The following is a 27282-nucleotide window of genomic DNA, read 5'->3' as shown; positions in this document are numbered from 1 at the left end:
CTATTGGTATATATTCTTGGTGAGGTGTCTTCAATACTTTGTCCCTTGTCCATTGGCTTATTTATTTTCTTATTGCTTGGTTTTAAGTGTTCTTTGTAGATTTTGGAATTAAGTCCTTTATCAGATATGTGTTTTGCAAATATTTTCTGCCAGCTTGTAGTTTGCCTTCTTGTTCTCTTAACAATGCCTTTGGGCTTCCCTGGTGGCACAGTGGTTAAGAATCTGCCTGCCAGTGCAGGGGACATGGGTTTGAGCCCTGGTCCGGGAAGATTCCCACATGCTGTGGAACAACAAAGCCCATGTGCCACAACTGCTGAGCCTGTGCTCTAGAGCCCATGAGCCACAACTACTGAAGCCCACATGCCTAGAGCCCATGCTCCATAACAAGAGAAGCCACTGCAATGAGAAGCCCATGCACCACAACAAAGAGTAGCCCCCGCTCACCACAACTAGAGAAAAGCCCACACGCAGCAACAAAGACCCAATGCACCCAAAAATAAATAAATAAAATAAAATAGATTTTTTTAAAAAAAATGCCTTTCACAGAACAGAAGTTTTTAATTTTAATGAAATCCAACTTATTAGTTTTTTCTTTCATGTATTATATTTTCAGTATTGTATCTAAAAACTCATTGCCAAACTCAGGGTCACCTAGATTTTCTCCTATGTTATCTTGTAGAAATTTTATAGTTTTGTACTCTACACTTGGGTCTATGATCCATTTTTAGCTTTTTTGGTGGAAAGTGTAAGGTCAGTGTCTAGATTATTATTTTTTGTATGTGGATGTCCAGTTGTTCCAGCACCATTTGTTAAAAGACTATTCTTTCTCTACTGTTTTGACTTTTGCTCCTTTGTCAAAAATCAGTTGACTATATTTGGGTGGGTTTATTTCTAGACTATTCTGTTCCATTGATCTACCTGTCCTTTCAATAATACCACACTATCTTGATTACTATAGCTTTGAAGCAATTAATACTATAGATAATACCATAGCTATTATGGTATTAATAGCTTGAAATATTATGAAATATTGAGCTATATTGAAATATTAAGCTATATTATGGTAATATAGCTTGAAAAGTAGCTATAGTCTGAAAAGCAGTTATATAGTCTTAAAGTTGGATGGTGTCAGATCTCTGAATTTATTCCTTTTCTTTAATATTGTGTTGGCTAATCTGGATCTTTTGTCTTTCCAAAAAAACTTTAGACTCAGAATTATATGACTTTCAATATAAACTTTATTTTAATAGATCTTTATTGAAGTATAATTACTTCACAATACTGTGTTAGTTTCTGTTGTACACCAAAGTGAATCAGCCATATGCATACGTATGTCCCCATATCCCCTCCCTCTTGAGCCTGCCTCCCATCTTCCCTATCCCACCCCTCTAGGTGATTGCAAAGTACCGAGCTGATCTCCCTGTGCTATGCTGCTGCTTCCCACTAGCTAACTATTTTACATTTGGTAGTGTATATATGTCGATGCTACTCTCACTTTGCCCCAGCTTCCCCCTCCCACCCCGTGTCCTCAAGTCCATTCTCTACATCTACATCTTTATTTCTGCCCTGCAACTAGATTCATCAGTAACTTTTTTTTTAATTCCATATATATGTGTTAGAATATGGTATTTGTTTTTCTCTTTCTGACTTACTTCACTCCGTATGACAGACTCTATATCCATCCACCTCACTACAAATAACTCAGTTTCGTTTCTTTTTATGGCTGAGTAATATTCCATTGTATATATGTGCCACATCTTCTTTATCCATTCATCTGTCAATGGAAATTTAGGTTGCTTCCATGTCCTGGCTATTGTAGATAGTGCTGCAGTGAACATTGTGGTACATGTCTCTTTTTGAATTATGGTTTTCTCAGTGTATATGCCCAGTAGTGGGATTTCTGGGTTGTATGGTAGTTCTATTTTTAGTTTCTTAAGGAACCTCCATACTGTTCTCCATAGTGGCTGTATCAATTTACATTCTCACCAACAGTGCAACAGGGTTCCCTTTTCTCCACATCCTTTCCAGCATTTATTGTTTGTAGACTTTTTGATGATGGCCATTCTGACTGGTGTGAGGTGATACCTCATTGTAGTTTTAATTTGCATTTCTTGAATAATTAGCGATGTTGAGCATCTTTACATGTGCCTGTTGTCCATCTGTATGTCTTCTTTGGAGAAATGTCTATTTAAGTCTTCTGCCCATTTTTTTTTCCAACATCTTTATTGGAGTATAATTGCTTAACAATGGTGTGTTAGTTTCTGCTTCATAACAAAGTGAATCAGCTATACATATACATATATCCCCTTATCTCTTCCCTCTTGCATCTCCCTCCCTCCCACCCTCCCTATCCCACCCCCCTAGGTGGTCACAAAGCACCAAGCTGATCTCCCTGTGCTATGCTGATGCTTCCCACTAGCTATCTATTTTACATTTGGTAGTGTATATATGTCCATGCCACTTTCTCACTTTGTCCCAGCTTACCCTTCTCTCTCCCTGTGTCCTCAAGTCCATTCTCTAGTAGGTCTGCATCTTTATTCCCATCTTGCCCCTAGGTTCTTCATGACCATTTTTTTCTTTTAGATTCCATATATATGTGTTAGCATATGGTATTTGTCTTTCTCTTTCTGACTTACTTCACTCTGTATGACAGACTCTAGGTCCATCCACTTCACTACAAATAACTCAATTTCATTTCTTTTTATGGCTGAGTAATATTCCATTGTATATATGTGCCACATCTTCTTTATCCATTCATCTGTAGATGGACACTTAGGTTGCTTCCATGTCCTGGCTATTGTAAATAGAGCTGCAATGAACATTTTGGTACATGACTCTTTTTGAATTATGGTTTTCTCAGGGTATATGCCCAGTAGTGGGATTGCTGTGTCATATGGTAGTTCTATTCTTAGTTTTTTAAGGAACCTCCATACTGTTCTCCATAGTGGCTGTATCAATTTACATTCCCACTAACAGTGCAAGAGTGTTCCCTTTTCTCCACACCCTCTCCTGCATTTATTGTTTCTAGATTTTTTGATAATAGCCATTCTGGCCAGCATGAAGTGATACCTCATTGTAGTTTTAATTTGCGTTTCTCTAATAATTAGTGATGTTGAGCATCTTTCCATGTGCCTCTTGGCCATCTGTATGTCTTCCTTGGTGAGATGTCTATTTAGGTCTTCCACCCATTTTTTAATTGGATTGTTTGTTTTTTTGATATTGAGCTCCATGAGCTGTTTGTATATTTTGGAGATTAATCCTTTGTCTGTTGTTTCATTTGCAAATATTTTCTCCCATTCTGAGGGTTGTCTTTTTGTCTTGTCTATGGTTTCCTTTGTTATGCCAAAGGTTTTAAGTTTTAGTCCCATTTGTTTATTTTTATTTCCATTACTCTAAGAGGTGGGTCAAAAAGGATCTTGCTATGGTTTATGTCAAAGAGTGTTTTTCCTGTGTTTTCCTCTAAGAGTTTTATAGTGTCTGGTCTTACATTTAGGTCTTTAATCCATTTTGAGTTTATTTTTGTGTGTGGTGTTAGGGAGTGTTCTAATTTCATTCTTTTACACATAGGTGTCCAGTTTTCCCAGCACCATTTATTGAAGAGGCTGTCCTTTCTCCATTGTATGTTCTTGCCTCCCTTGTCATTCAACATAAAGTTTAGAATCAGACACAGGTTAGAATCAGTCCACAAAGTAACTTACTGGGATTTTTATTGGAATTCCATTGAATCTATATATCAAGTTGGGAAGAACTTAATTGTAACAATAATAGGTCTTCCTATCCATAAACATGGACTCTCCATTTATTTATGACTTCTTTTATCAGAGTTGTGCAGTTTCCATGATATAGATCTTATTTATATTTTGTTAGATGTATACCTAAATATCTCATTTAGATAATTAGTTAGGTGCTTATGTAAGTGGCATCTGTGTTCTTAATACAAATTTCAGTTGCTGGGCTTCCCTGGTGGCACAGTGGTTGAGAGTCCGCCTGCCGATGCAGGGGACACGGGTTCGTGCCCCGGTCTGGGAAGATCCCACATACTGCGGAGCAGCTGGGCCCGTGTGCCATGGCCACTGAGCCTGCGTGTCCAGAGCCTGTGCTCCACAACAGGAGAGGCCACAACAGTGAGAGGCCCGCGTACCGCAAAAAAAAAAAAAAAAAAATTCCAGTTGCTTATTGCTGGTATATAGGAAAGCAATTGACTTTTATATATTTACTTTGTATCCTGAAACCTTGCTATAATTACTTATTATTTCTAGGGGATTATTATTATTATTATTACTAATTCTTTGAGATTTTCTACATAGATGATCATGTCATCCGTGGGCAAAGACAGTTTTATATCTTCCTTCCCAATCTGTATACCCAATCTTTTCTTGTCTTATTACATTAGCTGGAACTTCTAGTACAATGTTGAATTGGAGTGATGATAGGAAACATCCTTGGCTTTTTCCAGTTCCTTTGAGGGAAAGCATCTGTTTCTGACTACTAAGTATGACATTAGCTATAGACTTTTTGGTAGATGTTCTTTATCTACAAAAGGAAGATAAAGAGGAAGTTTATCCTCTAATTCTAGTTTGCTGAGAGTAATTTTTTTCATGAACTGTGTTGGGTTTTATCAAATGCTTTTTCTGAATCTATTGATGTGACCATATTATCTTTCTTCTTTAACCTGTTGATGTAACTGATTGCATTACTGGATTACATTTAGAATGTTGAATCAGCTGTGCATACCTTGGTCACATTTGGTCATAGTATGTAATTCTTTTTACAGATTTGAGTTGTTAATATTTTGTTGAGGATTTTGCATTTATGTTGTGAGAGATATCTGTAATTTTCTTGTAATGTCTTTTTTGTCTGGTTTTAGTATTAGATTAATCCTGGTATAATGAGTTAGGAAGTGTTCCCTCTGCTTTTATTTTCCTGCAGAAATTGTAAAGAATTGTTATCATTTGTTCCCTAAACGTTTTGTAGAATTCACCAGTGAACCCATGTGGACCTGGTGCTTTCTGTTTGGGAAGACTATTAATTATTGACTTAATTCCTATAATAAATGTAGATCTATTCAAATTATTTCTTCTTGTGTGAGTTTTGCTGTATGTCCATTAACCTTGTGTATTTGAAGCAATTAGTCCATTTTCTCCAAGTTATGAAATTTATGGGAACACAGTTGTTCATGCTGTTCCTTTATTATTCTTTTAATGTCCATGAGATCAGTAGCGATAGCCTGTCTTTTATCTCTGATAATAGTAATTTGTGTCTTCTTTTATTCTTGGTTAGCCTGGCTAGAGGTTTGTCAATTTTATTATCTTTTCAAAGAACCAGGTTTTGATTTCTTTGATTTTTTGTGTTTTCCTATTTCAGTTTCTTTAACTTCTACTCTCGTTTTTATTATTTCTTTTTTCTACATACTTTGAAATTCATTTGCTCTTTATCTAGTTTCATAACTAGATTATTGATTTTATATATTTATTCTTTTCTAATATATACATTTGGTGCTATAAATTTCCCTCTAAGCACTGCTTTTGTTGCACCCCACAAATTCTAAGTTGTATTTTCATTTTGTTCAAAATACTTTATTTCTTGAGACTTTTTTTGACTCATGTATTATTTAGAAGTGTGCTGTTTAGTCTCCAAATATTTTGACCTTTTTCAGCTAACTTTTTGTTATTGTGGTCTGAGGGCATACTTTGTATGATTTCCATTTTTAAATTGTTAAGATGTGTTTTACAGCCCATACTTAATATCTACCTTAATGAATGTTCCATGTAAACTTGAGAAGAATTTGATTTCTGTTGTTGTGGGATGATGCAATCCATACCTATGAGCAGATTGATGATTGATGGTACTCTTCAGTTCAATTGTATCCATACTACCTATTGGATCTTCAATTACTAATAGATGGGTTTTTAAGTTTCCAGCTAGAATAATGAATTTGTCTTTCTCCTGTTCTTCTTTCTTTTTTTTTTTTCTGCCTCATATATTTTGACCCTGTTTTTAGGTGCATGCACATTAATGATTATTATGTCTTCTTGAAGAATTTACCTCTTGATCATTATTTAACATTCTCTATATTCCTGGTAAATTTTCCTAGCTCTGTGGTCAACTTTGCCTGAAATTAAGATAGATACTTTAGTTTTCTTTTGATTAGTGTTAACATGGTATACCTTTCCCCATGATTTTACTCGTTTTTCTTTTTTATTATGATAAAATATACATAACATAAAACTTACAGTTCTAACAATTTTAAGTGTACAATTCAGTGACATTACATGCATTCACATTATGGTGCAACTAGTGCAACCATCACCATCATCCAATACAAAACGTTTTTCGTCTTCCCATACTGAAACTCTGTACCCATTAAATAATAACTCCCCATTTCCCCCTCACCCAAGCCCCTGAAAACAACCGTTCTATTTTTATCTCTATGAAATTTTCTACTCTGTGTGTTTCATATAAGTGGAACCATACAGTATTTGCGCTCTTCTGTCTGGCTTATTTAACATAGCATAATGTCTTTAAGGTTCATCCATGTTATAACATGTAGCAGAATTTCCTTTCTTTTAAGGCTGATTATACCAGGTTTTGTTCATCCATTGATGGACACTTGAGTTTCTTCTCTTTTATGACTATTGTGAATAATGTTGCTATGATACAGATGCACAAATATCTGTTTGAGTCCCTGCTTTCAATTCTTTCAGATATAAACCCAGAAGTGGAATTGCTGGACCATATGGTTACGGTAATTCTATGTTTAATTTTCAGAGTAACAGTCATACTATTTTCCATAGCAGCTGAAGCATTTTATATTTCTACCAGCAATGCAGAAATGTTCCAATTTCTCCACAACCTTGCCAACACTCATTATGTTCTCTTTTTTAATAATAGCCCTCCTGCTGGGTATGAAGTAGTATATCATTGTGGTTTTTATTTGCCTTTCCCTAATGGCTACTGGTGTTGCACCTTTTTTTAAGGTGCTAATTGGCCACCTGTATGACTTTTTGGAGAAATGTGTATTCAAGTTATTTTGCCCATTTTTAAGTGGGTGTGCTTATTTTGTTGTTGAATTGTATGAGTTCTTTATGTATTCTGGAAATTAATACTTTGTGAGCTGTATGATTTGCAAATATTTTCTCCCATTCCATGGGTTGCTTTTGCCTTCTGTTGGTAAGAGACCATGATGCAAAAAGTTTTTAATTTTGACAAAAGTCCAGTTTATCTAGTTTTGTTACCTGTGCTGTTGGTGTCATATGCAAGGAATCATTGCCAAATCCAATGTCATGCAGCTTTTCCCCTATGCTTTTTTTCTAAAATTTGTTATAGTTTTTTAGCTCCTACATTTAGTTCTTTGATCTGTGTTGAGTTAATCTTTGTATATGATGTAAGGGAAGGTTCCAACTTCATTCTTTTACATGTGGATATTCAGCTTCCCAATACTATTTGTTGAATAGACTGTCCTTTATTGCCACCCTTGTCAAAAATCATTTGATCATATACATGAGAGTTTATTTCTGGACTCCCTATTCTATCCCGTTGGTCTATATGTCTGTCTTTATGCCAGTAACAAACTGTTTTGGTTACTGTAGATTTGTCATAAGTTTTGAAATCAGGAAATGTGAGACTTCCTACTTTGTTCTTCTTTTCCAAGATTGTTTTGGCTACTTGGAGCTCCTTGAGACTCCATTTGAATTTTAAGATGGGTTTCTCTATTTCTGCAAAAAATATGTCATTGGGATTTTGATAGGGATTGCATTAAATCTGTGGATCATTTTAGGTAGCATTGTCATCTTAGCAGTATTGAATATTCCAATCTATTAACATGAAATGCCTTTCCCTTTATTGGTGTCTTCTTTAATTTCTTTCAACAATGTTATGTAGTTTTCAACGTACAGGTCTCTCACCCCCTTTGTTAAGTTTATTCCTAAGTATTTTATACTTTTTCTTGCTACTGTAAATAGAAATTTCTTAATTTCCTTCTGGATTTTTCATTGTTAGTGTATAGAAATGTAAGTGAATTTTATATGTTGATTTTTGTATCTACAAAATTGGTTTTTGGTGGGTTTTTTGCTGAATTGCTAATTCATTTATTAGCTTTGACAGTTTTTTGTGTGTGTTATGTGGAATCTTTTCATGTTTATTTGGAATATAAGGTCATGTCATCTGCAAACAAAGATAATGTTATTCCTCCCTTTTCAGTTTGGATGCCTTTTATTTATTCTTCTTGCCTATTTGCTCTTGTGAGGACTTCCATGACTATGTTGAATAGAAATGGAGAAAGTGGGAATCCTTATTTTGTTCCTATTTTGGGGGGAAGCTTTCAATCTTTGACCACTGAGTATGATGTTAACTATGGATTTTTCATATATGGCCTTTATCATAATGAGGAAGTTGCCTTCTATTCCTGGTTTATTGGGAGTGTGTTTTATTAAGAAAGGGTATTGACTTTTGTCAAATATTTTTGCTTCGTCAGATGAGATGATCGTGTTTGGTTTTTTTGTTGTTGTTGATTTGTTTTTCCCTTCATTCTAGTAATTGATTTTACTAAATCAATTTTCACATGTTGAAGCATTATTACATTATGGGGAAAAATCATTTGGTCATGATACTTACTTTTCAATATGCTGCTGAATTCAATTGGCTAGTGTTTTATTGAAGGTTTTTGCATCAACATTCATAAGGGATATTGGTCTGTAGTTTTCTTGTCTGGTGTTAGTGTCAAGGTGATACAGACTTCAAAGAATAAGTTGGGAATTATTCCCTCCCCTTCAATATTGTGGAAAGTTTGAAAATGATTGGTGTTAATTTTTCTTGAAATGTTTGGTAGTATTTACCAATTAAGCCATTTAGTCCTGGGCTTTTCTTTGTCCTTGAGGTTTTTGACTACTGATTCACTTTCTTTACTATTTATAAATTTATTCAGATTTTTTATTTATTCTTGATTCAATTTTGGTGGATTGTGTGTTTCTAGGAATTCATCTATTTCATTTAGGTTAAACAATATGTTGGTATACAAATGTTTATAGTATTCTTTTTATTTCTGTAACATCTTTTGTATTGTCGTTGCTTTTATTTCTAACGTTAGTAATATGTCAGTTCCCTCTGCCAGTTTTGGGTTTAATTTGGTTTTCTTTTCCTTAAGGTGCAAATGTAGGTTATTGATTTGAGATGTTTCCTTCCTTTTTAATGTATGCATTTACAAGTGTAAATTCTCTTCTTACCACTGCTTTTACTGTATCCCATAGGTTTTGGTATTTTGTGTTTTCATTTTCAATAATCTCAGTGTATTTTCTAATTTCGCTTTTAATTTCCCCTTTGACCCATTGGTCTTTAAGAATGTGTTGTTTAATTTCCTCATATCTGTGAATCCAGTTTTCCTTCTGATTCTAACCATTGTGATAGAAAAATATTTTTTATAATTGCAACCTTTTAAAATTTATTGAGACGTGTTGTGGCCTAACATATGGTCTATCTTGGAGAATGTTCCATGTGCACTTTTTTTTTTTTTTTTTGCAGTACGCGGGCCTCTCACTGTTGTGGCCTCTCCCATTGTGGAGCACAGGCTCCGGACGCTCAGGCTCAGCAGCCATGGCTCACAGGCCTAGCCACTCTGCGGCATGTGGGATCTTCCCAGACCAGGGCATGAACCCGTGTCCCCTGTATCGGCAGGCAGACTCTCAACCACTGCGCCACCAGGGAAGCCCTCCATGTGCACTTTTGAAAAATATGTATTCTGCTGTTCTTTGGTGTTCTGTATATTTGTTAGGTCTAATTCGTTTATGGTTTTGTTCAAGTCCTCTATTTCATTATTGATCTTCTGTTTGATTGTTTTAACATATTTAAAGTGGTATATTGAAGTCATATATATGTATTATTATTATAGGAATTTCTATTTCTCCCTTCAAATCTGTAATGTTTGCTTCATATATTTGGGGGCTCTGATGTTTGGTGAATATATGTTAAAATTGTTATATCTTCTTGGTGAATTGATCCTTTTATCAATCTATATTGTCTTTGTCTCTGTAACAGTTTTTGATTTAAGGTCTAATTTGTTTGATTTAGTATAGCCACTTTAGCCCTCTTTTGGTTAGTATTTTCATGGAATATATTTTTCAATCCTTTCACCTTCAACCTAATTGTGTCTTTATATCTAAAGTGAGTCTCTTGTAGACATCATACAATTGGATCACCAAGGTTTTTTTAAAAAAAAAACAATTCTGCCATTCGATGCCTTTTTATTGGAAAGTTTAAGCCATTTATATTTAAAGTAGTCACTGATAAGAAAGGATTTACTCTGCCATTTTGCTATTTATTTTTTGTGTGTCATATAACCTTTTTTATTCCTCATTTCCTCAATTCCTGTCTTTTTATTGAAGTTACTTTTTATTGAAGTATAGTTGATTCACAATATTGTGTTAGTTTCAGGTACACATCAAAGTGGTTCAGTTACATATATATTTCTCAGATGATTTTCCATTATAGGCTATTACAAGATATGAATATAGTTCCCTGTGCTATACAGTAAATTCTTGTTGCTTATCTCTTTTAAGTATAGTAGTTTTTATCTGTTAATCCCATACTCCTAATTTATCCCTCCCCACTTCCTTTCCACTTTGGTAACCATAAGTTTGTTTTTTTTTTTTTTGTCTTTTTTTCAATATGTAATATCCTTTATTAAATTGTATAAATTGTCCTACAGCTTGGTGTAAGAATAATGGCTGATATTAATTATAAAACTCCTCCTTACACACAAAAGAACATTACATTTGAATTATCTTTTTCTACCCAGAGCAGTCTTGTCTTGATACAAATCATTCATGTTCATCCTGCAACTTGAAACAAGTTGATAGCATGCCACACTTTTTTATCTTGTCAATTTAGAAAAAAAAGTCATATTCAATATTTACAGATTTAACCTAGTTCACAGAATATACAAATGTTATATGTGATAAAATCCCACAAATTAGATCCATTTTTATAGATTTTTTCCTGATTTACCTTAAATTTAAAGTATCTCTACCACATACATTTTAACAGTTATTTTTAAATAACAATTTTATTTTTGCATGTGTATTGTTTCTGGGTGACAAGATGTTAAGTTGTCCTGCTATTGTGATATGACAAGCTACTTAAATTCTCTTCCCTACATTCCATGTACACACTCTAAATAGAGAAAAATATGATGGTGCTGGAAAGAATAATGACACCATTAGAGTAGTGGGTTGCATTTATTCTGTACTGATTATGGATACTTTCCTTACTAGCCATATACATTAAAAGAAAACTGTGAACCAGTAAAATAAACTAGACAAACAGAAATACTGCATGATATCACTTATATGTGGGATCTTACCCCCAAAAAGTCTAACTCATAGAAACACAGAATAGAATGGGGGTTGCCAAGGTTGGAATGTGGAGGAAATAGGAAGGTCTGCTGGACCCAAAATGAAGTTCATGAGTGATTTGTGAACCACACTTGTGGTTCTGTTGACCATTCACACTGCTTCCCCAGAGTCCAAACAGCACACAGTGATTTACTGCTGATTACAATTTATTCTTTCTTTCTGCCCACCCCTCTGCATCTCTTGCCATGTGACCAGCCCACCCAACACTGTCTCAGGTTCGTGACTGCTTCACAGAGGCCCACAGTTCCACTGGTTCCAGTCATAGGGCATGGGGATATGATGCAGATTGTGACTAATTTTCTGTACGATTTTGTTGGCTCTGTATGGTTATATAGGGGAAAGCCAAGTTTGTCCAGAGCATGGATGTGGACAAACAACAGATGGGAGACAAGACCATGGACCCGGTACTCAGGCATGGTGGCCCCCATCCACACCTCTCCTGTATGATCCATCAGGGACCAGGACACAGGGGTCCCCTTAGGCCCCAGCAGGCAGAAGTTGGGGAAGGTCTGGGTACAGAGCTTGGTGAATCTCTGGCTACTCTCATTGCTGCCACAGAAATGCCATAATTTATTCACCAAGGCAGCATAGGTAGGATCCAGGGATGAGAGTTTAAACATCTTGGTCAATGGCTTTGGGTCTGCCATAGCCAATAGGTAAGTTCTTTGTCTCTGGAAGGGAAGGAAGCAGTTTCCTCACTGTCTCAGGCATCACATAGAGAATGCATTGTGTTTGCTTGACCTTAACAAATTTAGTGGTTACAAGATTCTGTATCACCTCATCCAGACTTTACTGCAAACTTTGGATCAGAAAAGTATTTCCAATTGATGACCTCTGATGTGCTAAGGGATTCTTGACAGTTGTTGAGATCCTTAGAATAGATTTGGTAGGTGTTGGTGTAATGATCAAAGTCATCTGCAATTTCCTACTCCTGAGGGTGGATAACCATAGTATTAAAATCAGGCCACTTGTCCACCCAGGCCTTTAGCTTGAAGGGGTTTCCCTGGTCCACATGGACAGTCCCATAAACCTTTAAGGACACAGGGAGGTTCTTCCTCAAGGATTTCTCTAACCTCTGCAGCAGTTGTGGATCTTGTAAGTGGAATATCTTGGCAGGTACCTTAATTTTGGTACCAAATTTTGGTTTCCCAGCTCTCTGGTCACTGTGTTCAGGGTCTTCTCCTCTCCAGCTCAACACTTCAGGAGCACTGGTTCTTTGGGATGAGCAGGTAGAATCCTACTATATGAAATCTTTCATCTCCCAAATGTCAATTCCTTGCTCCAACTACCAAGCACTAAGGCAGCCAATGCCACTTTGGGAAATTTTGAAGGACAGATCCTCAGGAGAAGTGATCCTGGCAACTTCTATGGCCTTACCCAAAAATCCCCCAACCAGTTGTGGGTGTGGGGCAGCTGGCCACAAACAGCAAGGCCCCTGTCTGGCTCACCAAAATTTGTTACCAAGTCCAAGCTTGTGCTGCTTACAGCCCGATAGGCCAATAAATCGAAAGACGAGTTGTTGGGATGAGGAATAGCAGCTATTCAGAAAGCCAGCAGACCAAAACGATGGCGGGCTTGTGTCCCAAAGAACCATCTTCTGTAAGTTTGTTTTCTATGTCTGTGAGTCTGTTTCTGTTTTGTATATAGATTCATTTATATTATTTTTTAGAGTACACGTATAAGTGATATAATATTTATCTTTGTCTGACTTACTTCAGTTATTATGATATGCTCTAGGTCCATCCATATTGTTGCAAATGGCAATATTTCATTCTTTCTTATGGCTGAGCAATATTGCATTGTATATATACACTACTTTTTCTTAAACCAATCATTTGTTGATGGCACTTGTGTTGATCCCATGTCTTGGTTATTGTAAATAGTGTTGCTATGAACATTTGGGTGCGTGTATATTTTTGGACTAGAGTTTTCATCTTTTCAGGATATATGCCCAGGAGTGGGATTTCTGGATTATATGGTAGTTCTACTTTTAATTTTTAAAGGAACCTCTATACTGTTTCTCATAGTGGTTGCACCAATTTACATTCCCATCAACAGTGTAGGAGGGTTCTTTTTCTCCACACCCTCTCCAGCATTTATTATTTGTAGACTATTTGATGATAGGCATTCTGACCAGTGTGAAATGATACCTCATTTTGGTTTTTATTTGCATTTCTCTAATAAATAGCAATATTGAGCATATTTTCATGTACGTCTTGGCCATCTGTATGTCTTCTTTGGAGAAATGTCTATTTAGGTCTTCTGCCCACTTTTTGATTGGGTTGTTTGTTTTTCTGATATTGAGCTCCATGAGCTATTTGGATATTTTGGATATTAACCCCTTGTTGGTTGCATCATTTGCCAATATTTTTCTCCCATTCCATAGGTTGTCTTTTTGTTTTATTCATAGTTTTCTTAACTATGCAAAAGCTTTCTAGTTTGGTTAGGTCCCATTTGTTTATTTTTGCTTTTATTTCTTTTCCCTTAGGAGACTGATCTAAGAAAATATTGCTGCAATTTATGTCAGACACAAGAGGGAAGGGATATGGGGATATATGTATATGTATAGCAGATTCACTTTGTTATACAGCAGCAACTAACACAGCAATGTAAAGCAATTATACTCCAGTGAAGATGTTTAAAAAAAATTTATGCCTGAGAATGTTTTGCCTATGTTTTCTTCTAGGAGATTTATGGTGTCACGTTTCATATTTAGGTCTTTAAATCATTTTGAGTTTATTTTTGTACATAGTGTGAGGAAGTGTTCTAATTTCATTGATTTACATGTACCAGTCCACCTTTCCCAACAGCAAAAGTGGCTGCCTTTTCTTTGTTGTGTATTCTTGCCTCCTTTGTCATAGATTCTTTGAACATAGGTGTGTGGGTTTATTTCTGGTTTACTTCTCTATTCTATTCCATTGATCTGAATGTCTGTTTTTGTGCCAATACCATGCTGTTTTGACAACTGTAGCTTTGTAGTATTGTCTGAAGTGTTGGGAGGGTTATGCCTTCAGTTTTGTTCTTATTCCTCACAATGGCTTTGGAAATTCTGGGTATTTTGTAGTTCCATATAAATTTTAGGATTATTTGTTCTAGTTCTGTGAAAAAATGTCATGAGTATTTTGATAGGGATCACATTAAATCTGTAGATTGCTTTGGGTAGTATGGACATTTTAACAATATTAATTCTTCCAATCCAAGAGCATGGGATATCTTTCCATTTCTTTGAATCATTTTCAATTTCTTTTATCAATGTTTTATAGTTTTTAGCATATGGGTATTTCACTTCCTTGGTTAAGTTTATTCTGAGGTATTTTTTGTTTTGTTTTGTTTTGTTTTGCGGTACATGGGCCTCTCACTGTTGTGGCTTCTCCCATTGCAGAGCACAGGCTCTGGACGCACAGGCCCAGCAGCCATGGCTCATGGGCCCAGCCGCTCCGCGGCATGTGGGATCTTCCCGGACCAGAGCACGAACCCATGTCCCCTGCATTGGCAGGTGGACTCTCAACCACTGTGCCACCAGGGAAGCCCCTGAGGTATTTTTTTGACATGATATTAAATGGAATTTTTTTTAAAATTTTCTCTTTCTGATATTTCATTGTTAGAGTAAAGTAATGCAAGAGATTTCTGTATATTAATCTTGTATCCTGTTATCTGGCTGAATTCATCTACTAGTCCTGATTGTTTTTGTGTGGAGTCTTTAGGGTTCTCTATTTAGAGCGTCTTGTCATCTGCAAATAGTGACAGTTTTACCTCTTCCCTTACAATTTGGATACATTATCTGTCTTTTTTTTCTCTGATTGCTGTGGCTAGGACTTCCAGTACTATGTTGAATAGAAGTGTTCAGAGTGGGCATCCTTGTCTTTTTCCTGAATTTAGTGAAATGACTTTCACCTTTTCACTGTTATTTTGGCTGTGGGTTTGTCATAAATGGCTTTTTCATGTTGAGATATATTCCCACTTTATTCATTTTCGTGAGAGTTTTTATCATGGGTGGATGTTGTTTGCTTTATCTGCATCTATTGAGATAATTATATGGGTTTTGCCTTTTCTTTTGTTAATACAGTGTATCACATTGATTGATTTGCATATGTTGAACCATCCTTGTGGCCCTGGAATGAATCCAACTTGCTCATAGTGTATGATCTTTTTTATGTATTGTTGCATTCAGTTTGCTAATGTTTTTGAGAATTTTTGCATCTATATTCATCAAAGATATTGGCCTGTAGTTTTCTTTTTTGGTAGTGTCTTTGTCTGGCTTTGGTATCAGGGTGCTTGTGGCTTCGTAGAATGACTTTGGTAGTGTTCCCTTTGCTTCAATCTTTTGGAAGAGTTTGAGAAGGACTGGTATAAGTTCTTTTTTGTATGCTTGGCAGAATTCCCCAGTGAAGCCATCTGATCTTGAACTTTTGTTTGTAGGGAGTTTTTTTTTTAAGTGATTCTATTTAACTTCTAGTGATCACTCTATTCAAATTATCTGTTTCTTATTGACTCAGTTTTGGCAGGCTATATGTTTTCAGAAACTTGTCCATTTCTTCTAAGTTGTCCAATTTGTTGGCATATAATTGTTATTTCTCCTCCATCATTTCTTATTTTGTTTATTTGGGTCCTCTCTCTTTTCTTCTTGGTGAGCCTGGCCAGAGGTTTGTTGACTTTGTTTATCCTTTCAAAGAACCAGCTCTTGATTTTATCGATTTTTATATTGTTTTTTTAATCTCTATTTTATTTATTTTCTCTCTGATATTTATTATTTCCTTCCTTCTGCTGACTTCAGACTTTGTTTGTTCTTCTTTTTCTAATTCTTTTAGGTGGTGGGTTAAGTTATTTATTTGAGTTTTTCTTGTTTATTAAGGAAGGCCTGTACCATTAGGAACTTCCTCTAAGGACTGGTTTTGCTGCATCCCATAGATTTTGTAAGGTTGTGTTTTCATTGTCATTTGTTTAGAAGTATTTTCTGATTTCCTCTTTGATTTCATCACTGACCCATTGATTTTTTAGTAGCTGTTGTTTAGTCCCCATGTGATCATTTTTTGCCCATTTTTCTTTCTAGTTTCATATCATTGTGGTTAGAAAAGATGCTTGAAATAATTTCTATACTCTTAAATTTGTTGAGGCTTGTTTGTGGTCTACCCTAGAAAATGTTCCATGTGCATCTGAAAAGAATGTCTATTCTGGATTTTTTTGGATGTAGTGTCATGAAGATGTCAAATGCAACTGGTCTATTTTGTCACTTAGGATCTCTGTTGCACTATTGACTTTCTATCTGGAAGATCCGTCCATTGATGTCAGGGGAGTGTTAAAGACTCCTACTATTTTTGTATTCCTGTTAATTTCTCCCTCTATGTCTATTAGTGTTTGTTTTATGTACTTAGGTTCTTCTGTATTGGGTGCATATGTGTTAATGAGTGTAATATTCTCTTCTTATATTGATCCATTTATCATTATATAGTATCCTTCTTTGTCTTTTTTTATGGACTTTTTTTAAAAGTTTGTCTGATATGAGTATTGCTACCCCTGCTTTCTTGTCATTTCCATTTGCATGAAACATCTTTTTCCATCCCCTCCCTTTCAATTTATGAAATCTTTTGCCCAGAAGTGAGTGTCTTGTAGGCAGCATATTGTAGGTTCTTGTTTTTTTCTCCAATCTGCCACTCTATGTCTTTTGATTGAAGCATTTAGTCCATTGATATTTAAGGTAATTATTAATAAGTATGTATTTATTGCATTTTTAAGCCTTGTTTTCTGGTTGATTTTGTAGTTCTTTGTTTACTTCTTCATCTTTTTTGTGTTTCCTTATGTGGTTTGATGGTTTTTCCATTGTAGTGTGCTTGGGTTCCTTTCTTTTTTTGTGTGAATCTATTGTATGTTTTTTATTTGTGCTTATGATGGAGTTCAAGTATGTTGAGCCATCACTATATCTATTTGCTTTAAACTGATAGCCATTCAAGTTCAAACACATTCTGAAAGATATACATTTTTATACTCCCCTCCCCACATTTTGTGATTTTGATGCCCTGTTTTACATCTTCATATTTACCCTTTTACTATTCATTGTACTTATAATCGTTTTTATAATTTTTTTGATTTTTTAAAATCTATGTACTGGCTTATTTGAGTGATCTTCCATGCTTTTATATAGTTGCGTTTCCTACTGTGATTTTCTCTTTCCTACAGATTCTTTCTTCTTTTTTATTTAGAGAAGACCTTTCAACATTTCTATTAGGTTAAGTTTAGTATTTCCGTATTCTTTCAGTTTTTGCTTGTTTGAGAAATTCTGGATAGAATATCCTAGGTTGCAAGTTTTTCCCTTTCAGGACTTAGAATATATCATGCCACTCCCTTCTGGCCTGCAAAGTATCTGTAGAGAAACCAGCTGATAGCCTCATGGGGGTTCGATTGTAACTGACTGTTTTTCTCTTGCTACCTTTAGAATCTTATCTTTAACTTTGGACATTGTAACTATGATATATCTTGGTGTGTGTCTGTTTGCATTCATCTTGTTTGGAGCCCTCTGTGTTTCCTGTATCTGGATATCTGTTTTCTTCTTTAGGTTTGGGAAATTTTCAGCCATAGATTCTTCAAATACATTTTCAACCCCCTTCTCTCTCTTTCCCTCCCTCCCACTCTCTCTCTCTCTCTCTCTCTCTCTCTCTCTCTCTCTCTCTTTTCTTGAACTTCTATGAGTAGGTTTGTGCACTTTATATTATTCCATAGATCTTGCATGTCGCTTTCATTTTTTTTCTTTTGTCTTTCTGTCCACTGTTCTGATTGGTTGGTTTCCATTATTCTATCTGTCATTCACTTATTCATCTTCTGCATTATTTACTCTGCTCTTCATTGTTTCTAGGTTGGTTTTATCTCAGCAATTGAGTTGTCTAATTTTGATTGGTTTCTTTTTATAATTTCTAGTTCTTTGTTACAGTGATCTGCATTTCTATCAATAATCTTTCTTAATTCTTTTAACATTTTGATTACCTCCTTTTTGAATCTAATAGACTGGTGAGGTCTTTTCATTATTTTTTTTCAGGGTTTTTCTCTTATTATTTTAATTGGGAGTAGTTCCTCTGCTTTTTAAATTTTACTTAACTTTCTATGTCACTATGAAATTAGTCTACCTTGTGTAGACTGTGCAAGTCCAATATTTTTGGTGCAGATGTTGTTTTTGTTTGTTATGGATGCTAGTCACAACTTTCCTCAGAGTGTGCTGGCCATTATCCCTTTGATTGAGGGTGTGATTGGTATTGTGACTGTAGACTGCACTGGATGTTGGGTGGGGCCTCCTCTTTGCTTCATGACTGTCCAGCCCTGTTGGGGATAGGGGCTGTTCCCCAGTTGTTGGAGTAGAAGCCCTGAGGGTCAGGTTCAATAAGCCTCCATTGCCTTTAAGCACATGCTTTGTCCTTAACAAGGTTAGCACTGAAGCAAGTGAGGCCCACAAGTGTGGTCACAGCAAACCTATGCGCTGCGGGTACAGGCATCCATTGTTCTGCCCAGAAGCAGCCCAAGGTCATGTCCCTTTCTTCATTGTGTTCATCCCAGACCTAGTGGTAGGCTGGTGTTGGCAGCCAGGGCATTGTGGCTGCAGAATTTGATGTGGTTGTGATGCTGCTTGGAACCTGGCTGCCTCTGTGATAGGGCTCTATATAGGACCTGTTTGCCTCAGGTCTGACTCCAAGCTGCAGTGTGGGGTGAACAGAACTGGAGCCCTCTGCCAGTAAAGGAAACACTCTGTATTCCTCCCCAGGGGCAATCTGCCAGAGATGTGAGATTCTGTGAAGCCACCTGCCACCTGGTATTGGTGCCAACAAATTTCGCTGCTGCTAGTCCTGCCCCTGGACCTTCCCCCAACATGATAATGGGCTCCAATGTCATCCCTACCCAGACATGCATGCCCTCACAAAGTCTGCAACTACTGAAGCCAGGACCCCACCATGCACACTGATAATGGGCTCCAGTTGTGGACCTGGGCCAAGATAAGCCCATGCTGACAATGGGCTCTGAGGTTCCTCCCAGACCACACCCCAGGCCCTAGGGCTGTCTCTGCACATCTAGACTGAGTCCACTCCCAGGGCACATCTGCCTGAGTTTCAGCACCTAACCACTGTGCATATTAGCAGCCCTGCCTGGCTCATGTTTCAGGCTGGGAAGTGCAGCAGGGTGGCAGCCATCAGCACTGGTCTCTCTCTGCCCTGATTGCTAGTAAACCAGCATGCAGGCATTCCTTGCGAGAAGAGTCCAGGCTCCTCCAGCCCTCTGTCTGTGCCAGTACACCTCCCAGCCTGCAAGGGTCTTCGCAGGGCAAGAGCCTGCCCATGCAGACCCTCCCTCCTTCACAGGTTCTTCCCAGGGACACAGGTCCCATCCTGATGCCTTTTTTTTTTGGTCCTACCCAGTCATGTGAGGATCTTTCTTGCAGCTTTGGTTATATAAGAGATCCTCTGCAGTTTCCAGTTGGTTTTCTGTGAGAAGTGTTCCACAAGTAGATGTATTTTTGATGTGAGGAGAGGTGAGTTCCACATCCTCCTTCTCTACCATCTTGATCCAATCTTTTTTGCTTTTTCATAGTGACACATTTTTATTCCCTTATTTCCGATTATGGCTATTCTATGGATATTTTCTGTATGGTAAAATGGAGATTACATATAGTATCCTAGTTATTACAAACTAATTTGAATTGACTCCAGTAGTGCTTCATCTACCCTCTTTATGTTTTGATGTCAAAAATTACATACTTATAGGGACTTCCCTGGTGGTGCAGTGGTTAAGAATCTGCCTGCCAATGCAGGGGACACAGGTTCGATCCCTGGTCTAGGATGATCCCACATGCTGTGGAGCAACTAAGCCCGTGTGCCACAACTGCTGAGCCTGCACTCGAGAGCCCATGAGCCACAACTACTGAGCCCACGTGCTGCAACTCCTGAAGTCCACGTGCCTAGAGCCTGTGCTCTGCAACAAGAGAAGCCACCACAATGAGAAGGCCATGCACCACAACAAAGATTAGCCCTCTCTCACCGCAACTAGAGAAAGCCTGTGCACAGCAACAAAGACCTGATGCAGCCAAAAATAATAAATAAATAAATAAATTTATTTTTAAAATTACATACTTATAGATTGTGTGCCCAATAACAGAGATTTATAATTATTTTTTATGCTTTTTCTCTTAAATCCTATGTAAAATTAATATTCAGGTTACAAAGCAGGATTGCAACAACACTGGCTATTACTTTTGCCCATGTTACATTTGCTGTGTATTTGCCTAGGTATGACTTGGAGTTAGTATCTAGTGTCCTCTCATTTTAACCTGAAGCCCTCCCTTTATCATTTCTTAGGGTAGGTCTAGTAATACTGAAGCCCCTCAACTTTTGTTTATATAGAAATGCCTTAATTTCTCCCTTATTTTCCAAGGACAGTTTTGCCATATATAGAATTATTGGGTTTTAGTATTTTTCTTTCAGCACCTTAAATATATCATTTCATTGCCTCTGGTCCAAGGTCTCTGACTACAAGTGGCTGATGATCTTACAGGGAATCTCTGTATGTGATAAAGCACTTCTCCCTTACTACTTTCAATATTCTCTCTTTGGCTTTGAACAGTTTAATTACAATGTATGTTGGTGTGGGTCTCTTTGAGTTTATTTTACTTGGAGTTCACTGAGCTTTTAAGATTTATAGACTCAAGTTTTAGCCATTATTTCTTCAAATAATTTTTTCTGCTCCTTCTCAGTGTACTCTTTTTCTGGGACTCTGAAAATGTGTATGTGGGCCACTTGATGGTGTCTCACAAATTCCTTAGGTTTTGTTCACTTTTCTTCATTCTTTTTCCTCTGTGTTCTTAAGACTCAATAATTTCAAATAACCTGCCTTCATGTTCACTGATTCTTTCTTCTGCCTATTCAACTCTGCTGTTGAACTTTTCTAGTGAATTTTCATTTCAATTGTACTCTTCAGCTCTAGAATTTTGTTTGGTTCCTTTTTGCAATTTCTCTCTCTTTATTGACATTCTCATTTTGTTCATATACTGTTTTCTTTGTTTCTTTTAGTTCTTTGTCTATGTTTTCCCTTATCTCTTATAGATATTTAAGACCGTCATTTTAAAGTCTTTGTCTAGTAAGACTGATGTCTGGGCTTTCTCAGGGATGATTTCTTTCAATCTGTTTTATTCCTCTGAATGAGCTGCATTTTCCAGTTTCTATGTATATCTTCTAATTTTTGCCAAAATTGAGTATTTGGTTATTATTATGTAGTAACTCTGGAAATCAGATTTCTGCCTTTCCTCATGGTTTGCTGTTATTGCAGTTGTTGTTTTTATTGAAGGTCATAGTAGTCCATTTGTTTTGAGACTCTTCCAAACTACTTTTAAATGTTATGTGTGCTTGTGTGTGCTCACTGAAGTCTCTGTTCTTTTAGCTCATGTACATTTACTGTTTTGAAACATATTTCCTTGAATGCCAAGAGTCGATATAGACAAACAAACAAAACCATCAAAAATAAAAAGAAAGAACAACCACCCCTGTAGTCTTTACAGACTGGCTCTTCGCTGGTGCAGTTCTTCACCAATTAGCTAGACTTGTTCTGAGCCTACAGATTAGATCCAGGTAAATGTTTAAGGTCTTCTCAGGTCTTTTCTGGGCATGCATCTTGCCTGGGCATGCATGGCTTTCTCAGTTTCCCCTCTATCTATAGTTGCTTTTGCATTTCCTCATTTCCCAAAGCACCTCACCCCAGCTTCTCCTCCTGGCCTTAGATAGTCTACTGTATGTCTCCACCCAAATCTCTTGCCCTAGGCATCTTTGAATTTTTAGTCCACTTGTTGTATTTAATAACAGTGCCTGCCACTTTTCCCACCTGCATTCTGAGTTATGCAAGACAGGGATGAACAAGTAAATCTTTCAGGTATCCTCCAGGCAGGTTATAACAGACAATAATTTGCAAATGAGATCTGTTCTGCTCCCTCCAGTTCAAGTGGAGGAATTGGGAACTGGGCTGCAGCTGCTCAAGACCAAGAGTACCACTAAAGTAGATTGGGAGAGCGGTAAGTGTAAGTAAAAATACCACAAAACTTTCCTACAATTTTGAAGATGGGTTTTTCTTGACTGGGAATTTGCTTGATTGCTGAAAACTCTTGATTGCTTTTCAAAGCATATACAAAGTTGGTCCAGACAGCTTCTGGTTGATTTTTTTTTAATATATAACTTTGTCGGGGAGCAAGAGCTCAGAGCTTTCTAGTCTGGTATCACTCATGTGGAACATGACTTGGAAATCATAAAATGCTCTGATTTTCATTGTCACTAATTCTCTGTTCATGCTGTTTCCTTCTTGGGCTCTGTTTTCCCTCTACATCTTATAAATGTCTTTGGGGGCTCCTCCATCAGCCCTCTTCTATTCTTACTCTGCGCACAAATCCTAGATTATCTCATTCACATAGCTTTTTGTACATACTGATGGTTCCCAAAGCAGTCTCCAGCTCAAATTTCACTGTTTTACGTCTGTCAGCCTACTGGATAATTTTACTAAGATATTCCATGGACAAGTCCATTTCAATCTCATTTATATCCCTCCCAACTCCCAAATCTACTTCTGGACAGCCTCATAACTCATCTTGTCTCCAGTCTTGCCCCACTCTAATTGCACCCCCATGTGGAATCCAGAGGTTCTTTCCTTGTTGTCTTTAGGACCCAAATGCCTTAGCATGACAATCAATGCTGTTTTGATCTGACTTAATTCTCTCTTAGCACTCTTCTCCTTCCCTGTAACTCCCATTATTTAGCGCTACCAAACTACATATTCTTCCAACCTTTATCATAATGTATTGCCTCTGTCTGAAATGTCTACTTTTTCTCTGGCTAAGAGTTAGTTCAGCTGTTCATATTGGGAAGCCTTTCCTGATGTGCTCCTATCCCACTGGCATATCATCATTGTTTATTTACTTTGCTGTCTTACCTACCACTCTGTAGTCTCCTTGATTGGAAGAGCTCTTTCACTTGACACTGCCTGGCAAGAAATAGGAGCAATAAGTGAATGCCTACTGAGTGGATGAAGGATACATGTACTACTTATGAATTAAAATACCAACCCTTATAGAGCATTTTCTGTGTGGCTGACTGTGTGCTTGGTGCTTTACATCTATTATCTATTTTTTTTTTAAGAGACAAGTATTATTAGCTTCCCTTTACAGGTGTGGAAACTAAGTCTATGAGAGTTAAAGTAACTTACCTGAGGTCTGTTGCCCAGCAACAAGGGATGAAGGAGGGACTTGGACTCAACTCAGAATGATCCCAAAGCCTGTGTCCTTTCAGTGTCAGCATTCTTTCTATCAAAGCGAAATTGCAGTGGTTCTTATGTATATATGCATTTTATCAGTCGTTTTTAGATATGTTTGAATATATCACTTGTGTGTGTTGGAGCAGGGAATTAGTATGTATTTGGTAGAATAAAATAAATCAGAGTCTAAGTACAGTGATTCCTAATTTAGGGGCATTTAGTGCCAAAGTAGGATTATGAGAATGCACTCATTGGTGAGGATATAGTGCAAAAAATGTGCAGGCTCTAACTTGCACAAAATTAGTGACCTCCACAGACCTGTGTAGAAGTGGCACTTCCTGGAGAGGATTTGGGGTGTGGGGGGAGGGTGAACATTCTTGGATGGGGCCCAGCTCAAATATGTACTTAGATCAGAAAACCATTAGCTGGAAAGTGGACATGGAATGTGTTTTAATTTCATTTCCCCAGGTTGTCAGGTTTCTATATGTTTATAGATCCCAGACAGGCATTGACCTACTTAATTAGGCTGCCTTCTCAGAGGTATTCCCTGAATACCTTGCATAAAATAGTAGCCAGCTCTCTCCACCCCACCCCATCCCACCCAACTAAACCTTGGAATTCCTCATCTTCTTTACCCCTTTTTGTCTTCTCCATAGTACTCACCACAACCTGAGATGTATTTATTTGTATATTGCTTCTCTCTCCCATTAGAATATCAACTCTATGAGGTTGGGGATTTTGATTATTTTTTTTTACCTCAATATCCCCAGGTCCTGAAACAGTGCCAGGCACTAAATCTTTGTGAAAGGGATACTTTGGTTTTGGTTGAGCCTTGTCTGAGTATTAACCACGTGCTCGGTGCTGTGAAGACCTTGAGAGGAAGCTATGACGTTCTTGCTCTAAGGAAATTAACTGAAGAATTGGAACTGGTCAGAAACTTAGATTTAATTTTACCGTCCTCATAAGATGATATAAGGGGTGTCAAAAATTTCCTTTTAAGAGTGAGATTATAAATATTTTAGGCCTTGTGGGCAACAACAGGTCTCTGTCACATATTCAACATCCTTTTTTAAAAATAACCTTTAAAATATATTTTTAAAAATTCTTATATTCAGACTGAACAAAAACAGATCATGTGCTGGATTTGGCCCAAGGCCACAGGTTGCTGACCCCTGAGATAGTAAATTAGCCTGTTACTATTTCATGGAGGCTGGAAGAAGACATGAGACTCCTGGTTCAGAGACAAGGGGCTTTATTACTCGTGGCTCAGCAAGCAGCAACAACATCATGTCTGTTCCAGTTGTTTTTACCCCCCACTCAAGTCCTGTGAGGTCAGTGCAGAGGGCCCAAGTGGATGTTATGCAAGCAGTGGATTTGTGTCACAGCTGAGGGACACTGAGCTTAGACAATCACTTCCTTTATAGCAAGCCTGCTTTCTGTCCTGGAAGAAGATATTACTTCATCCCTCAAGGTTGCTCACTGAAAACACAGCCCTGAGAAATGAGTAGAGATGGAGTTGCATTCTTGGCTTACCCAGTAAGTATGTGTAGGGATACTCAGGGCCCATGGTGGATTGCTTCTCTTAATAGTATTTTCATTCCTTTGTATGTTCAGTTGGATTGAATAGAATTTAGTACATGCCAGGAAATATAAATGGGGCTAATGATACCAGAAGAAATAAAACATGGTCCCCATTCTCAGGAAGCTCACAGGCTGTTAATAACTGTAATATATGAGGTGTTCACAGTGTAAATGTAAAGGTTGCTCTGGAAGTACAAATAGGTGCATGGCAACCTTTTGGGCATTTGGGGAACACAGAAGAGAGGACGTAGCTTTTGAATTGGTCATGAGGAGATGCCAGAATGAGGCAGTGTAGGAGTTTTTCCGATAGAGCATCCAGTTCGGTCAAAGGCACAGAGGTGTGTTGAGCAATGCTGACTAGACGGGTGTAACTGAAGTATAGTATGTATGGGAGAGGTTGATGGGGAGTGAGGTAGGGAGAGAAGGAACGAGGGAGGAAACTAGCATTTCCCAAGAGTCTGTCACTTAGATACATTAACTCATCTACTCCTCATAGCCTGTCAGATAAGTTATTGAGTACATACTGTGTGCAGAGCTTTTGGGGATTTAAATACACTAGCTCATTTATCCCTCTTAACTCCCTGTTGCAACCTTTTGGCATAGGAGAAACCTGAGACTTAACTAACTTGCTCAAGGTCACAGCTGGTGGCATATCTGGAATTTGAATCTGGGTGGGTCTGGTCCCACAGCCTGTGCTCTTTAGCACAACCTTCATTTCCCTCAGAAACCTTGGAAGATTACTTCAAGCAACAGTGAAACATTGTGGAACTAGGATTTGCACCCATGTTCACCTGCCTGCAAAACTATTCCTGCTTTCCCAGATTTATTTCCACATAATTGAAGGAGCTGACTCCCAATAGAAGGCAGTACCTTGAATTGTAAATATGAAAGATGACCAGGAACAGTGACAGACATGTAAAGGAAATCCCCTAACCCTCTCTTCCATTTGTGTTAGCTGTCCTCAGCTCCTTCCAAGAAAATGTGGCTATTTTTCCAACAGTGAGGAGGCGACACAACATAGCAGTCAAGAACACAGGCTTTATAATATGAGCAGTTTGGTTTGAATCCTAGCTTCGCTAAATAGCAGTGCAAAATTCAGCAAATCGCTTACTTTCTCCAACTCTCGTTTTCCTCCTTTGAGAAATGAGTTGTGAAGCTTAAATAAGATATTATTTGTAAAACACTAAACACAGAGCTTGACACAATGGACTGCATAGGAGGATATTGAAATTGCCAAGAATTAGGACAGGATTAGCATTGGGGAGAGTTGGCAGTGAGTCAGAAACCAAAATCTTGAAGGGGTGAGGGGGTGTAATCTTCGGGTCAATGTATGGCTACAATAAGCATGGTCATGGGTAGCACAGTCAAAATAGATGATATTCAAGGCTAAATGACTTAAGACATTGGGCTTCTGCCTTTGCTGGTGGAGTTCATAAAACAAAGAGACTACAGTTGTGTGCAAACTGTCTTTGGAGGCATCCTCTTCTTGCCCAAGGCTTTTGATATTTTGAATGTTACAGAGATTCTGAGGAGGGAGAGGAAAATGTGGCCAGAATCTCTCAACTTGGAGGTGGCCCTCGAGTGTAGGCACATTGAAGGTAAGGACAGATGGTGATGCAGAGTGCAGATGCCAAGGGCTCCCCAGGCTCAGTGTGCTTGATGGGGAAAGTCCAGTTGGGGCACGTGTGCTGGAGGAGAGCCACCTGGACCCCAAGGGGATGGTTTGAGTCCAAGGCTGAGTGGGCTGAGCAAAGAAAGTCCCCACTTCTCTGGTCTGTCTGGGTGGCTGGTCCACAGGCAGAATTCACAAGAGTCAAGAGCAGCTGGGGTGTGGGGGTCAAAAATGCCAGTATGAGCTGGATATAGAGAATGGCCATTGGGAAGGAGAGCTCACTGCCCAAGACAGAGAGGAGATCATTCGAGACGAAACAGGCAGAGGTGACTAGTGGCTGGGCCAGGCGTCGGGAAGAGAGAGTCCTCTCCTGATCCTCTGTCCTGCTTCCTTCCCTCAGGCCTGAAGTCCAAACCGCTGGCG

General features: G+C 37.8%; 1 protein-coding gene and 1 pseudogene across 2 annotated transcripts in view; one reads left to right on the top strand and one right to left on the bottom strand.

Annotated features, from left to right (window-relative positions):
* ARHGEF4 (Rho guanine nucleotide exchange factor 4) overlaps positions 1 to 27282 on the top strand; it is a gene marked incomplete at both ends in the record, with an annotated part of 252432 nt that overhangs the window by 35450 nt on the left and 189700 nt on the right. The gene's annotated exons all lie outside the window — the stretch shown is intronic.
* Positions 11634 to 19940, bottom strand: LOC309824948 (glycine N-phenylacetyltransferase-like; annotated as a pseudogene). The gene is made up of 2 exons: positions 19795 to 19940; positions 11634 to 12619 (listed from the first exon to the last, which is right to left on the bottom strand). The product of its transcript is annotated as a glycine N-phenylacetyltransferase-like (transcript).

Source organism: Grampus griseus, assembly GCF_964374135.1.
Source record: "Grampus griseus genome assembly, chromosome: 7".
Classification (NCBI taxonomy): Eukaryota; Metazoa; Chordata; class Mammalia; order Artiodactyla; family Delphinidae; genus Grampus; species Grampus griseus.
The sequence above is the reverse complement of the archived record's forward strand: the minus strand, read 5'-3'. Positions and strand labels throughout refer to the sequence as shown.